The sequence below is a fragment of the Ascaphus truei genome, chromosome 17 (assembly GCF_040206685.1).
Source record: "Ascaphus truei isolate aAscTru1 chromosome 17, aAscTru1.hap1, whole genome shotgun sequence".
Classification (NCBI taxonomy): domain Eukaryota; kingdom Metazoa; phylum Chordata; class Amphibia; order Anura; family Ascaphidae; genus Ascaphus; species Ascaphus truei.
In genome coordinates, this window is record NC_134499.1 from 3,803,442 (window position 1) to 3,815,988 (window position 12,547).

Below are 12,547 nucleotides of genomic sequence, written 5' to 3' on the forward strand. Positions count from 1 at the left end.
CAAATAAGAAAAAGAAAGAAAAAGGGGGAGAAAATAGTATTTCTGCTTAGTATTCACAGACACATGTTAGCATTGCGAAGCAGACAGCTGAGAACAGCACCAAAAAACGTACAGGGGACCAACGCTCCTAGCTGCACAATCCTATTTTATTCAAGGGGCGTATTTAGGGGTGTATTTATGGGCGTATTTAGGGGCGTGCTTCTCCTTTTAACCTCGCGCACCAGTAAAAAAAAGAAAAGTAAAGACTTAACCAATTAGTTACCGTTGACACTGCTGTTTTGCCCGTTTTGTAATCGCTGCCTCGGAGATGGCGATAGTGTATAAATATTATTCCAAAGATTAGCTGAGAACCAATCTTGGTAAATAGATTCATTATAAAGCAGTGTCCACACTTTTCTGTAACATTTTCCTACAAACTGCCTAATTAAAGAATACAATACATATTTAACAGACTTATTTTAGTTTGAAACCAAATATATAACTGTTAAAAATGAGGAAATATGTATATAGAAATATAGCATATACAAATATAGATATATATTTATCTCAATACCTGTGTATACACACATATATATAGAGAGAGAGCACAGACATAAGTGTTTATTAAAGAAATAAAACATACTATACTATTTGTTTCAGCCATTGACATCTACACATATTTACCATTTATTCAGTATAACTAAGTATTAAAATACTTTTATTATAAATGAGTAATAAGCAATATTGTTGTATATACAGCTCAACCCCCTTATAACGCTGTGCTTGGGGTCGAAAGAATCACATCGCGTTATAAGCAGATCGCGTTAGAAATAATGTACAATTGTATGCATTGTAGAATAAGTATTTAAGATACCAATAATCGTGTTGTAAAGTATTGATAAATACAGTACAAAAATTGGGAGCCGCGCTTGCACCGCGTTATAAGTGGATTTGCTTTGTAACGGATCGCGTTATAACGGGGTTGAGCTGTACTTTGCGATGTCATGTTTACATTAATTAACCCCTCACCAATATACGAGTGATTTGCAAGTCTCTTCTGTTTCATTGACACGAATTCCCTACACAAGGTCATAGTTAGGGTCGCGTGCGCTCACACTATGTCTCTGCAGTCAATTAAAGGGAAGATTACACTTATAAAGTGCAAGATAAATTGGGACGAGCGCAGTGATTAGGCTATTTAGGGAGAAAGCCTGTGTCATCGTGTCTGTTTGAACGCTAAAAGCAGAGTTTACGTAAATAGTCCCCGTTATGTCTGAAATCCTTCTGTACATTTCAGGTTTCCAGCCTGGGACATGTGCTTCCTTTATCCCTTCATTGTTAAGCCTGTAATCAATCAAATAGAGCAGAGGAAGGCAAACATAAAACCAAGTGACACATCATCCAATGATATCTCATAAGGGGAACATAAATTCCTTCCCGACTCCAAGAATTGGCAATCGGATTAATTCCTGGATCAGCATCCTTCCCATGTATACTTATTTGGTATATCCCTGTATACCTTTCCTTTCTAAAAAAATCTAACCTTTTTTTAGAGATATCTATTGTATCTGCCATCACAGTCTTCATGGGTAATGAATCCCACACTATAACTGTCCTTACTGTAAAGAACCCTTTCCTTTGTTGCTGGTGAAATCTCCTATCAGCTGATTTGAATAATCTACATTTCACTTATGTTCTTTTCACAATTTCATGTCTTCTGTCTCCAGTCAGTATCCGTATTCCTGTTAACAAAACTGCAAACTTTTTTTTCTTCTTCTTTTTGCTAATTAGTCTTGTGGTTTAACAACCCTGAACAAATTAAATTAATCTCCTCGGTTAAATTAATTTTCTCTCCCTCATTGAAACTTAACCGCAAAAGCATCTTTTTCAATCACACTGGTGAATAAAAGCTGTAAACAGCTCAATTTAAGGGATTCTATTACAGAAAAGTCTCTTTAGCTAAGAACCCCACAGCACCATTCTACAAGTCACCTTTCCTATAGAATAGGAGCACAAATAATCAAAAGCTTTAATATAAAAATTCCTATTGCAGGAATAGACTGCCGTCCCCTTATCTTTTGCAAGTATTTTTTATAGGTTTTTGGAGCGGGTTAGAGGGCATTGTAGGATCGCCTTATGACTAGATTAATCGTGATTATTGGGGTGAACCAATACTGATTATATCTCTTTGCAAAAAGGATTCAAAAGTGTATCGTCACACCCCACATTATTTTACACTGCAACGTGTTCATTTTCAAAGACGACCCCAAATAGGGTGTCCAGGTCTCCAGTATTGAACCGGATTGTTCTATATTTGGATGCTGTACCAGTTAAACATGTATGTGTATACCGGTATTACCTCTCTGGGCATGTATGTGTATACCGGTATTACCTCTCTGGGTGTGTATGTGTATACCGGTATTACCTCTCTGGGCGTGTATGTGTATACCGGTATTACCTCTCTGGGCGTGTATGTGTATACCGGTATTATCTCTCTGGGTGTGTATGTGTATACCGGTATTACCTCTCTGGGTGTGTATGTGTATACCGGTATTACCTCTCTGGGTGTGTATGTGTATACCGGTATTACCTCTCTGGGCTTGTATGTGTATACCGGTATTACCTCTCTGGGGGTGTATGTGTATACGGTATTACCTCTCTGGGCGTGTATGTGTATACCGGTATTACCTCTCTGGGCTTGTATGTGTATACCGGTATTACCTCTCTGGGGGTGTATGTGTATACGGTATTACCTCTCTGGGCTTGTATGTGTATACCGGTATTACCTCTCTGGGGGTGTATGTGTATACGGTATTACCTCTCTGGGCGTGTATGTGTATACCGGTATTATCTCTCTGGGCGTGTATGTGTATACCGGTATTACCTCTCTGGGCGTGTATATGTATACCGGTATTACCTCTCTGGGCGTGTATGTGTATACCGGTATTACCTCTCTGGGCGTGTATGTATATACCAGTATTACCTCTCTGGGCGTGTATGTGTATACCGGTATTACCTCTCTGGGCGTGTATGTGTATACCGGTATTATCTCTCTGGGTGTGTATGTGTATACCGGTATTACCTCTCTGGGCGTGTATGTATATACCAGTATTACCTCTCTGGGCGTGTATGTGTATACCGGTATTACCTCTCTGGGCGTGTATGTGTATACCGGTATTATCTCTCTGGGTGTGTATGTGTATAGCGGTATTACCTCTCTGGGCGTGTATGTGTATACCGGTATTACCTCTCTGGGTGTGTATGTGTATACCGGTATTACTGCTCTGGGCGTGTATGTGTATACCGGTATTACCTCTCTGGGTGTGTATGTGTATAGCGGTATTACCTCTCTGAGCGTGTATGTGTATACCGGTATTACCTCTCTGGGTGTGTATGTGTATACCGGTATTACCTCTTCGGGCGTGTATGTGTATACTGGTATTACCTCTCTGGGCGTGTATGTGTATACGGTATTACCTCTCTGGGCGTGTCTGTGTATACCGGTATTACCTCTCTGGGCGTGTATGTGTATGCTGGTATTACCTCTCTTGGCGTGTATGTGTATACGGTATTACCTCTCTGGGCGTGTATGTTTATACTGGTATTACCTCTCTTGACATAGTGACCTGACAGGCTTGGGGGGGCCGCAGGATTTCCCCGTGCAGAGAGAGTAGGTCTGTTGCTAGGGGGCTGGGCAGCTTCCTCCATCCTGATTAGCACCATTACCCAACAGCAGCCAATCAGAAAGAGGTGTCAGAAGCATGGGGGTGGGGCCAAAGAGAGGAGGAAACAGCGTGGTGAGGTGTGTATGGGTGTCGAGCACGTAGAGCGTCTGGAGAAGCCACCTGGCAACCCGAACCTCATCATCATTATAATTATCGTTTATTTGTAAAGCACCAACATATTCCACAGCGCGGTACAAAGGGGGTTACAGAAATGTGATAATTACATAAACAGAGTTACATAACGAATAAGGACAAACAGATACAGAACGTAATGAAAGCCCTGCACACAGACTGTAAAATACTATTTGTGTAGCTCAATCAGATGTACGAATGGCTGACATCTGAATTCCATGTAATACATCTCAATAAATCGATACATCTCAACGTTAACCTCTGGGTTGCTGGGCATTGTGGAAGAAAAGCGAATTAATTAACCTTTTTCAGATTGTAGTCTACACATAGAACAATAACTAATTTATGCGGTGCAGAACGTTTCTATTGGTTAATAGACTCACTAGGGCTAGTCTAGGTGATGATCCGATTGGATCACATAGGGGATCATCTAAACAACTTATTCACTTGATTAGCCCTTGTAAATATTGTGAAAGATGGCACTAAGAATGCATAAGTACATTAGTAGTATATTATATAATCACGTTATTAAGAGGTAAGTATGTGAAACTAATTTAACATCCTAACGCATAAGTGCCTAAATAAAGAGTCCTAATTTAACTATTTCAGTTATAAGGAGCTGCAGTGGAGAAACAATGTAGCTTCCTGCCCAGGTACAATATAAGTGAGTCAAATGAGATTTCTATTAAGGTATGATGAACTGGCTATCCCACTATGAATTATATCATATTCCAAATGGTGGGGAAAGTGGATATAATAGTCAGCCCTCAGGTGTGGAATCAAACTTCCACACTACAATAAATTTGATACAGAATGAATATTGATTTGAGTAGTGGCTGGCTTTACTTGTATATTTAAAGTGAAAGAGAGAGTTACAGGATAACTAAGTGTGATAAAATGATAATAATAATTACTAGATTATTAATGTGAAGAGCTGAAAATAATTGGCAAAGTTACAAACTGCAAAGAATATTTAATAAATAAAAATATAAATATAATTAGTTGATAAATGAATGAAAATAGGAATAGAATTGCAAAATTGAATGACGAAAACAAAGAAATAAATCAGAATCAAAGAATAATTAATTAAATGAAAGGAGTGAACAGAAACCCTTAATTAAGGCCATTTGGTGACAGTGTGTTTAAAGTGTAGATCCACTTTGTCTCTTTCTGTAATAGGACTGTATCCCAGTCACCATGTCTCAGGCCCATTGAATGTTGATCAATACCGACAAACTTAATTACAACTAGATCTCCATTATGATGATTGTTAATGTGTCTAGCTAATGGTTTGTCGGCATTGTTTCTGACCGAACCAATGTGTTCCAGAACCCTTTGTTTGAGGGGAAGTCTCGTCTTGCCCACATAGATTTTTCCGCAGTTACAGACACCCTGATAAATAATGCCCGTGCTCAAACAAAAATTTACGAATTTGGTAGGTTTTGGAACCGTTACAATTCATAAATTCTTTAGTAGTTGGCATATAGGTGCAAGCTTTGCATCTGCCACAACTAAAGGACCCCTGAGGTTTAGGGGGGAGCCAGGTCCTTGGTGTAGCTTCGCGGAAATGGCTGTGGACTAGTACGTCTCTAATATTCTGGGCTCTTCTACTGACCAAGGAGGGATAGTTATGTAAAAACTCTGTGATGTGAGTGTCAGCTTTTAATATATGCCAATGTCTCTGCAAAATGGCTCTAGCATGCTGCCATTGATTATTGTATGTCCCTATAAACCGTACTAGTTTGTCATTAGTCGCTGGTCTTTTGTCAGTCAAGAGTATAGTGCGTGCTGTATATTTCGCCCTTTTGTAGGCATGTTTTACCACACGTTTGCTGTAACCTCTCTCAAGGAATCTATCAGCCATAATTACAGCTTGTTTTTCAAATTCGGTGTCAGTGCTGCAATTTCTTTTTAGCCTAAGAAATTGTCCAATTGGGATCCCTCTTCTAAGTGACCTTGGGTGGTGGCTAGTAGCTGTAAGTAAGCTATTTGTAGTGGTGACTTTCCTGTAAATAGTAGTTCCGATATTGTCTTCAGGACCTCTGGAAATACGTACATCGAGAAAAACGATGGTGCTGGGGTTATACTCAAGTGTAAGATTGAGATTGAGCTGGTTAGTATTCAGGATGCAAATAAATGTTTTTAAATCGTCAGATGTTCCCCTCCACAACACCATCACATCATTGATGTAGCGTACCCAGAGGTCAATATGTGATATATAAGATTCTAGTTCTTCTGTGAAGACAATCTCTGATTCCCACCACCCAAGGTACAGATTTGCGTAGGAGGGGGCACACTTTGTACCCATGGCAGTTCCCTGAATCTGATGGTAGTACTTATTTGAAAAGAGGAAATAATTCCTAGTGAGTACAAATTCAAGGAGTTCTGCCACGAATACATTGTGTGCCCGATAGCAAATACCTCTGGTGCTGAGGAAGTGTAAAACTGCTTTTATACCAGCATCATGTTTGATGCTGGTATATAGGCCCTCAACATCCAATGTGACAAGAAGTGTGTCTTGGGAGATGACAATACCATCTAATCTCCTGAGTATGTCCTTTGTGTCCCGAAGATAGGACGGTGGGGACTGTACAAAGGGTCTCAGGAGACAATCAACATATGCAATTGCCCGTTCAGTTAGATTGCCAACCCCTGATACAATGGGCCTCCCTGGTGGAGGGGTCCTATTCTTGTGTAATTTGGGCAGACTATAGAATGTTGCAGTTTTGGGACACCGAACCATCATGTAGTCAAATTCTTTTTGGCTGATAACTTTTGTAGCTAAGCCCTTTGTGAGGATGTGTGACAGATCTCTCTGATACTGATTTGTAGGATCAGTGTGTAAAACTTCGTAGCATGCTTTCTCTGACAAAAGTCTAAGATTTTCTTTTTTATAATCATCAGTGCAGAGTATGACTAAGTTGCCACCCTTATCGGCTGGTTTAATAGTTATATCCCTATTTGATGCCAGTTCCTTGAGCGCTTTTCTCTCTTGTGTAGAGAGATTATTGGTGGAGTGATATCGTTGAAGTTTTTCTAGATCTTGTGATACTAAGTTGACAAACACATCTATATTAGCGTAGCAGTCCCCAAAGGGGAGAAATTTAGAATGAGGCTTAAGATCAGTGAATGGGCCCTCCCCCCTCGGTCTATCTGATTCTTCTTCAAGTTCCATTATGCTATTGTATGCTTCCATATCATGACTGTCAAGTCCCTCTACATCCATAGAGTTAGCTTGTCTCATCTCTCTTAATTTGAAAAACTTTTTTAATTTAAGCTTTCGAGCGAACAGATTAGTGTCTTTTATCCATTCGAAGATATTAAGTTCCATCGTTGGAGAAAATGACAGCCCTTTGTTAAGTACTGACACATGGAATTCATTGAGGACAAATTTAGATAGATTAGTAATCTGCGGGAGGGTCCCTACTGGTATTTGGATTGATTTGCCTTCTTTCTGCCCCGAATAGGTAAAGTCTCTCTTGTTCTTAGATCCCAGACCTTTCCCCCTCCTTGTTTTTGTTTTGCAGTTGTTCCTGCTTGATTTGTCCCTAAAAAAGGAACCTGAGGTGGGTTTTGGGAAGGAGGATCAGTTTGTTGGCCCCTTTCTTCTTCGTCTGAGGCTTCATATTCAGTAGAGGACTCCTGAATATGGGGTACTGCTTTAGACGATTTCGGTTTTGTGAACTTATATCTATAAATTTTGTTTTCCTTGAAATCTAATTCATCCCTATTATATTTACGTCTCTTTCTCTCCTTAAGTTCATTAGAAAATTTATTGATGTTGTTCTGCAATTTGGTTTCCAGCTCTAAAAATCGTGTATTGGTTTGCCAAATGTCTACTTCTAGTAGTTTTTCATCTATTGATGTATTAATGTTTGTGAGTCTCACTTTCTGAAAATCCACTAAGAGTTGCATCAACATTTTAGAGCACTGTGCCAAAACCAATTCCCATGAACGGGTAAAATTATCATCAGCGATATGGTGGGCGGGGGGGAATATAAACTCGTAAACCTCTTGGTATTAGTTCAGCCGTAAGATATTTTTCTAGGCTGAAAACCTCCCACCATGTGCGTAATCTTTTAAAGTTGATGATCAATAAAATTTATTTGAACTTAATTCATACAACATTCAGCATCTGGGAATTGAGTGCCTAATTGGGTTTCTATTTTTTTTTTGTTTGTACACATGATCTTTCACACAGAACTTTGCATCCTTGGTCCTCTTCTGCTGCACTGGCAGCCATTTAGTGAGCCCCCGAGCCGAATCTTCACCGATCGATCACAGGGGAATGGATCGATCGGCAACTTAGCAAATTACTTATCATTGGGTGGGTTGTATTGATGCACATATTAAAAGAGGGGGCTTGGGGCGCAGCAGCTTGGACTGCGGCTTTAAATTCTCCTTCCCGCTCTTCCCGTTTTCTACTCTACACAGGGACCTCACGTCTCCGGGTGTTTACATTGCTTTCTGCCATGTTTCTTTCGCTCTGTTGCTTTTTATATATCTCCACCTTTACTTCCTCTTCCTCTCCATTTCTAAATCATTATATACTTTCCCAATGCTTCTGTCACATTTTCTCAGCCAAACATTCATCTGGCAATTTGGTCCTAATAGGCTATTAATCACCTGTCAAAGCAATCCCACCGAGATGAAATGTGCACTGGCAGGGACAAGCAGAGAAGTAGAGATAAAAGGTTAGGCGTGGCACAGGGAGAACGGCAGAGAAGGTACTGTATATACTGCAGAGAGTGAACGTGAGGCTCACAAAAGCAGACAAAACATGCAGTGAAAAGTCGTCAGCTTTGGCAGAGAAGTAATGTGGAAGTAAGTTTGAAAACAAAAGATGTAGTGTAACCAACCGTATTGATCTTGCACAGGAGGGGCCAACTCCAGTCCTCAAGGGCCACCAACACGTCTGGTTTTCAGGATATCCCTGCTTCAGCACAGGTGGCTCAATCAGTGGCTCCTTCTTCAACTGCACCACCTGTGCTGAAGCAGGGACTAATACCTGGCCTGTTGGTGGCCCTTGATAACTGGAGTTGGCCACTCCTGCTCTAGATGTTAGCCACTGGTTGAGGAACAGGGGAGTGGAATAATGATGGGTCACTTGAGCACATTCAGTGCCAGATGTTTTAGGCTCAGATCCACACACGGTGCTAAGCTTTAGCATGCGTTTACGCCTGAATGGGAGCAACGGCGTGCTAAGGCTAAGCACCCTTTTGTGAATCTGGACCTTAGTGTGGTGCGGGTCACTACGACAATTAACCCCTTAATTCTAGAGTGAACTGCAGCATTTTTTGTCTGTGTATCCCTGATTTTGCATTAACTTTGAATTACTTTTGATTTCGTTCTAAATTGTTGAGTAATGCCCCTTGTACAATTGTTTTCATAAAGTGTATATATACAGATATCTGTGATGCTGTTTAAGCTAATATAACCTTTTGTCATCTTTCTACTGTGTGCTGTCTCTACTTTATCAGTCCTCGGATGGTAACGTATATTCTTTCTATTTATTTTTAAGGGACAAGCACCAGGCCTTATTATTATCTTTACTAGGAGTGATGATTCTTGATATGTATATGTATATATGAAAAAAAGATAAAGAAGCGCAAGCTCCATAGCGTGACTCTGTGACACAAATGTAATAAGGTCAAAAAGAGACAGTCTCTAGGACTGGCACTCACAAGAGGACAGTAAACTCTCGGATTTCAGAGCTGTATCTCTGTAGAGGTGATGTCACTGATTCAGAGTGTAGTACCGGTCCAGTACCGGTGCACGAGGGGTATGGCGTCTGGTTCTGTTGGAGAATTCTTCAGAATGGGTCCGTCTCTGGTGGTATAGGGCCGTAGTTGTCCACGGGGTTCCCAGTATTGGCAATGAGCGGCTTGTATCCGCAAACAGCTGCCATACAAACAGGAGCAGATAGGCCCCTGAGGAAGTCACGCACCTGACAAAACGCGTCGGGACTTTTTTTGACGTGTTGACATCACCATCGAGAGACAGCGTTAGTGCGAGAAGGAAGACTTGCATTGCAACCTAGCAGCTCCTGTTGGCAGCTGTTTGCGGATACAAGCCGCTCATTGCCAATACTGGGAACGCCGTGGACTTCAACTACGGCCCTATACCACCAGAGACGGCCCCATTCTGAGGAATTCTCCAACAGAACCAGACGCCATACCCCTCGTGCACCGGTACTGGACCGGTACTACACTCCAAATCGGTGACATCACCTCTACAGAGATACAGCTCTGAAATGTGAGATTTTACTGTCCTCGTGTGAGTGCAGGTTCTAGAGACTGTCTCTTTTTAACCTTATTACACGTGTGTCACAGAGTCACGCTATGGAGCTCGCGCTTCTTTTTCTTTTAGGTATCTTCATGATTTGGCAACATCATTTTTGAAGCTGCAGTCTGCTCCAGCAAGATCATCTACTGGGCATTGGACTTAACGTTTACTTTTCGACACTGGAACTGGTTTGACATACTTATTCTCTTTTTGTTATACTTAATCATATCATATGTACAGTTACACCTTATTGATTTTATTTCATCACTTCAACACTCATCAATTTAGTGGCTTAATTTGTCCTCTATACAACTGTTCACTTTATTATTTAGTTCACTGGTACACCCTATGGCGCTACTTAACTCTTCTTGTTTGTATACGTGGAGCACCGTGCTAAAATATTCACCTTGCCCTGCATGTCAGCCCTGGTAGCTGCAGGCAGTGTAGGGGTTAAATCCTCCCAAGGCTCAGACATGGTGTCTGGTTGTTACTATTTTGTTGCTTTTGGGCTGAGGCCCCGCTGGCACTGACCGCGCTCATGCTTGAGAGCGGTGACGTCACCAGCTCTCCCAAGCATGAGCGACGGGTGTCCTGGCTATTTTGCAAGCGTGCGCCGGGGGCGTTGTGGGCAAGTTGAGCGCGCTTGAAACTTACATTTTTTGTTTACTCAAGCGCCAAGCTTGAGTGAGCATGCGTGCGCGTGTACCGCGTGAGCGGGGACTTGCACATAAAAATGTATGTAACTAAAAGCGTCAAGCACCGTGTGCTCTGCGCGGTCAGCGCCAGTGGGGCCGCAGCCTTATTCTGGAAGTTGCTAGATGTGACATGTTGTGCAGTATGACCCCTTAGGTATATACGGTGGGACCCACACTTTTATCCTCAGACCACACACCAGGGAAGGATCCCTTAACATCAGAAGGTCCCCCGGCTTTCCTAGCCTGCAGGGCAAGCCACAGGTTTGATTGTTTTCTGAGTTAGGGTCAGTGCCCTAGACATATTGCATTAAAGAAGGATCCTGTACAATAGGGAGTGGATTCTTCCAGAAGACCTGGGAGAGCTGATATGCATGGCTGGGAGAGCTGATATGCATGGCTGGGAGAGCTGATATGCATGGCTGGGAGAGCTGATATGCATGGCTGGGAGAGCTGATATGCATGGCTGGGAGAGCTGATATGCATGCCTGGGAGAGCTGATATGCATGGCTGGGAGAGCTGATATGCATGGCTGGGAGAGCTGATATGCATGGCTGGGAGAGCTGATATGCATGCCTGGGAGAGCTGATATGCATGGCTGGGAGAGCTGATATGCATGGCTGGGAAAGCTGATATGCATGGCTGGGAGAGCTGATATGCATGGCTGGGAGAGCTGATATGCATGGCTGGGAAAGCTGATATGCATGGCTGGGAGAGCTGATATGCATGGCTGGGAGAGCTGATATGCATGGCTGGGAGAGCTGATATGCATGGCTGGGAGAGCTGATATGCATGGCTGGGAAAGCTGATATGCATGCCTGGGAGAGCTGATATGCATGGCTGGGAAAGGTTCTAGCTGTGGGCTTAGGCAGTAGAGGGAAGGTTTGAAACAGAGCCACTATCTACAGACCTCAACGCGAAGGACATTTAAGTGCATACTGTAGCATATCTTTAAAACCTGGAAACCCTGTCCTGCTGATGTGTGGCTGCTGCTGACAATAAAGATCACCAGTTAAAAGTTCCTGGCGCCTTTTCTACTTTTATTTGATCACTCCTCAACTACAGCCTTGGCACAGATCTGCAACAACACCCTGAGAAGGCAGGTAAACTGTCTGAGCTACATACACCTTGGAGCAGGTACAAACCCCTGGGTTAGGGTTCACACACACCACACACACCACACACACCACACACACCATGCTAATGTCTTTAACTTGATTGCACTAAAGAATACAGTATGTTGGTAGTCTAATAATAAAGGTATATTGACAGGTGTATATATATATACTAGCTGAGAGACCCGGCGTTGCCCGGGATGTAAATGCGTAATAGGTAGTATTATTTATAAATCGTGGAGGGGGGGGAAAGGGGAGGAGGGGGGGAAAGGGGAGGAGGGGGGGGAAAGGGGAGGAGGGAGGGGGAAAGGGGAGGAGGGAAAGGGGAGGAGGGGGGAGGGAAAGGGGGGGAGGAGGGGGGGAGGGAAAGGGGGGGAGGAGGGGGGGAGGGAAAGGGGGGGAGGGAAAGGGGGGGAGGAGGGGTGAAGGGGAGGGAAGGGGAGGAGGAGGGGGGGGGGAAGGGGAGGAGGAGGGGGGGGAAGGGTAGGAGGAGGGGGGAAGGGGAGGAGGAGGGGGGGGAGGGGAGGAGAAGGGGGGGGGGGGGAGGAGGAAGGGGAGTGGGGGGGGAAGGGGAGTGGCAGGAAGGGGAGTGGGGGGGGGAAGGGGAGGAGAGGGGAGT

The 12,547-nt window shown here is 43.0% G+C and overlaps 1 protein-coding gene across 2 annotated transcripts in view; it reads right to left on the reverse strand.

Annotated features, from left to right (window-relative positions):
* CACNA1I (calcium voltage-gated channel subunit alpha1 I) overlaps positions 1-12,547 on the reverse strand; it is a 274,871-nt gene that overhangs the window by 73,105 nt on the left and 189,219 nt on the right. The window lies entirely within an intron of this gene.